The following is a 4,494-nucleotide window of genomic DNA, read 5'->3' as shown; positions in this document are numbered from 1 at the left end:
ATTGCAGACTATCTCTCAAGCACCCAAGCTGAGTGAGATCAGCATCTGGGAGGATCTAAGATACAGCCTGGCAGATTTCATGCTCTGAGTTATAAATGGAAAAATAGGGTTGGGAGAGACATTACATTTTCTTTAAAATTCTAATCAACATACACAGAGAATAACACAGCTCCTCACAGTTCCCTCTACACACCTCCCTGGCAGCTTGCTTCTTGATTATTTAGCATTCTCCATTTTTTTTTTTTTTGGAAACAGTTGACATTAGATTATGTCAAGAAGTCATTGTTTGGGGCCTTCTGTATTTACAATGGATATTTTACCTTCCCTTAATTCACGCCTCTAATTAGAAAATGGATTGATCTTTGCCTGAAGTTGCTGGAGACTGGCAGGTGTCCATGGCAGAGCAGAGCTCTGCAGATGAATGGGAAAAGTGTCCATGGAACTTCAGACAGGGGGGAAAAAAATGTATATTTATAGGCAGCTGTTGTTAATTATGCTTTGGTTGGTGTAGGAAACCACAATTAGCTCGACTACACTCTGCCTTCCTAATTTTGCCTTGTGCTTTCAGCTGGATAAATCTCTCTCCTCACTTGATTCCTAATGGGGTGGGAAAGAGCAAATCTTAATCTTCCCACATTGATGCCTTTCAGAACAAGCTGCAGGTTTCCTGGTGAGTCCTCTCTCCTTCCAGTAGCAAGAATTTCAATAACCTGGTGGGGAAACATCTGAAAATGCAATGAAGTTCCGTTAGGCAGTGCTATCAAATATCTATTCACGTGGATCATTTCCATTTATATGGAAGCATCTGAACTCCTCACCAGAGACATGTAGGCTGGGCCTGAATCTCTAAATCACATCTTTCCCAACAGTCTTGATCTTTTGGGTCTGAATAAATCCAGTGCTGCTTTTAACAGTAATCTGAGCACAGGAAAATTCCCAGATCTTCCTCTGAGGGACACAGAAAGGTTTTGGGTTTTTAATTTTGGATCCTTGTGGATGTATTTGCATCAGTTCATTTGAATTTTTCCTCATCCCATGTGATTGTAGGTGCTTTAAATAGTTGGATATTGAAGACCAGTGGTTTATCCCTGTGCTTACAAGGAATAATGCATTTCCTTAGATGGACAGCTTGGTGTTTTTTTTTTTGCTGAACATCACATTAATTCACGTGAAAGAGGAGAACTCAGAAAGCCGCAGAGTCAATGCTTGATATTTCTTTCATTTTCTTCTCTCCTTTTATTATTTTTGCTTTAATGATTTCCCTGGGGGCCATCCTGCTGAATTCCCGGTGTGTTGCTGTGGGGAGAGCTTTCAAAGGGAATGGCAAAGGCTTTTGCCAGATCAATACTAGACTTATTAATCAGATTTCTTTGGTAATAAGTTGACTCTTTTGGGAGTCTTTCAGAATTTACTTCAAACTGATGAGTTATTTTGACAGTTCAGAAAATGTTTTAATTTTGAAATTGCAATTTTTCATATTGACACTGTGTTTAACCCATCATGTTGTAAAAACACAGGGTTTATTTGTTCCTCAGAGAGCTTTTGGAATCCTAGTCATTACAGGATTGAAGTGCCCTACACATGCTGGAGGTCATATTAGCAAGGCTTTTTCTGTTTTCCTTCTAATTCTTTATTGGGGGAATATTATTTCTGCTGGAGAAGGTGGAGTGATTTTGTAGTTTGTTCAGAGCACCTCTTGTTTCTGAGCAATCTCATGGTCCCAGAAGAAGGAACATCATTGTTGTTCTGAGCATTTCCTCACTGGTAAGGAGGGGAGTTGTTTTGGGTGACTGTATTTTTGGAAGAAAAACTTCTTTCTTCATTTTCTGGGACTGTTTGAGAAGTCAGAAAATAGACACTAATATAGTTTGTACCACTTGCTTCTGTGTGTAGGTGTTGAGGACTTCCTTGTCCTATCTGAGACAGATCTCAATAAATAATGTCGTCTATAATCTGAACTAGTGATTTTCACTGTATTGGTCAAGTTGTCATTATCTTAACAACAACTATCTTGAAACGTGGCTGGTGTCTCCAGCCATTGGGTAGCTGAAGGCAACCAAAAAAACCTCTCTGTGCATTCTGGAACATTCCTCACGACTCTGAGCTGAATAATGCTGCAGCTATTGAGTAAATTTATCATTACCTCTGTATGTTGATTATAGAGAAACCACCATTGTAAAACTGTTAACTCTGAAGTAGCACTAATATAATGGCCCTCGTGTAAATTTTGGTGGGCTTTTTGTTGTTCTCCAATTATTTCCGGCTTTGAAAAGTTCCTATTAGACATACAAGTATGCATGTGCATAAAATATTCTTAAAAACCAATTAAATGTGTGTATGGGAACACATTTTGCACTGCAATATTTTGAAGAATATTAAAAACATTGATTACTCTGCAAAGACAGGTGAAATAAGGATTAGTGCTGCCACACCATAGGTGGGGAATCAGAGGCATAAAGAGCAAATGACTCCTTTAAGGTCACACAGAGTGACAACCAGGATTCCTGGATTCAATCCTTGCTGTGACAAGATGCATCTTGTTCTTCATTATCTTTTTCATTATTAACCTTTGATAGGGAAAACATTTCCTAATTGCTTCTGTTCTCATTTGCAGTGAATCACCATTTCACAGCATCCTCAAGCACAAGCTCAGAGCTTTAAAAGTCCTATTCTTTTTTTTATCCCCCCTAAATTTAATAAGCTTACTGATAGATCTTTATGAAATAATTATGCCCTGTTTGAGTTGCTCAGCCACCCACAGAGGGAAAAGATTGACAGCAGGAAGCTGACACTGAGTTTGGCAGACAAGTTAAGTGATGCCATGCCCAGGGGATTTCCAGTGTCTGTATATGAAAGAGGGTTTTCAGCATTCAGAGGACCTCACAAATCCTGTCAAATGGAGTTAATGTCTCGTTCTGTGAACTACAGAGATTTATTCCCTCTCTATTGTAGGTGCTTGGGCATAGCCATGCTCATAATCCTTTCCATTTGATATCAGGTTGATCTTTGCTGTCAGAGCTTGGAGATGGAGGGCTCTGGATAATGAAAAAGGAAGGGGGAATCAAACCCAGGCTTTTTGGGTTTGATACATTCACTTGAAGGCTGCAGCTCTGCCTGGGGCTGTGGAGTAAGATCAGAGACTGATTCCTTTTGACTCCATCCATAGGCATGAGCCAGATTTCCAGATCTGTGTTTTCCCAACCAGCTCCACAAGTGCCGCTGAACCTTCCTGAGCTGCTTTCAGGCAGCTGGAGGATCAAAAATGCACTAAAACCACCGGCTTAGCTCAGCCCTGGCACGTCCTCTGCAGTAAATCATTCTATCCCATGCCACTAGACCAAGTCTCCAGCAGAAAGTGAACTTGATGATCTGATTCTAATTAGTTTCTTGATTTAATGGCAGTAATTTTACTTTCCTGATGGTTGTCATTGCCCCAGCTAGCAGGAATAATAGACTTGGTTTCCTTAAAGGCCCATTTACGGTGCATCCTCTGCTGAATCTTAAGCAATAACAAGCAGGAGCCCATATTTATTTCAAAACTATGGTATTTAGATGGTTAAAAATGTCAGGTTCTCTTGCCTCAGACTGGTGACTGGGAATTGCCAGTATAAGAAAATGAACAGTCATAAAGTTAAAATATAGTTTGAATTGATCCCATTGCATTCTAAGATGATATTTTTTTTTCTTTCATTGCTGATTTAAACACCTGGAAGTGAAAGTCTTCACAAAATTAGGAACAGGCCAACCAAATCTTTTAGGAAATTAAACAGCATAGAATGTGATGTGTTTACACCAGTATAAAACCAGAATGACTCCACAGAAGAGAATTAAAAACAACTGTAACAAATGGACTGATCTTCTTAATATCCTAATGGGTGAAGTGTCATTAAAGTATCCTTCAGTTTGGGTTACCTGAACCAAATATGCTTCCAAAAACTTCAGCTAGAGAGCTATAAAAACTTGTAAGCTGAGTTATTTTCCTATTTAACTCCTATAAATTTAGCTTCCCACAGGTAGATTACAATTGGACTTGGTATCTCCACTTTTATACCCCTGGTGATTGTCACAATCCAAGGCTGAATTCAGGTAGGGAAAGCTGCCTACCCAGAAGCACTGAAGGTTTGGGCTGGTTGTCAGCTCCTTGTCAAGCTTTATTCCCTTCATTAAGAGTATATATATCTACGTCTGCCCTGCTTTGTGCTGTATTAAAGGGAATTTTCCATTATTATTTCTTGCATCTATTTACCTTTATACATTTTACAAAGCAAGGAACACTTACAGCTCTGAGGCCTTGAGCTTTCAAATTCTCCATTCACAGAACACCTGCTGACTCCTGTGATAACTCAGAAGACTCTACTCCATTGTTCCTGAATTTTGAAAAGCAAAGTACATTTATAGTCCTCTCTGTTATGAATAAATAATAAATAATAATAATAATGGCCAGTCTTCGCGAACGAAGATTTGGGAAAGGTCATTAACCCTTCGAGCCTGCGC

The sequence above is a fragment of the Lepidothrix coronata genome, unplaced genomic scaffold (genome assembly GCF_001604755.1).
Source record: "Lepidothrix coronata isolate B3197 unplaced genomic scaffold, Lepidothrix_coronata-1.0 Scaffold2, whole genome shotgun sequence".
Taxonomy (NCBI): domain Eukaryota; kingdom Metazoa; phylum Chordata; class Aves; order Passeriformes; family Pipridae; genus Lepidothrix; species Lepidothrix coronata.
Note: the sequence above shows the minus strand (reverse complement) of the source record.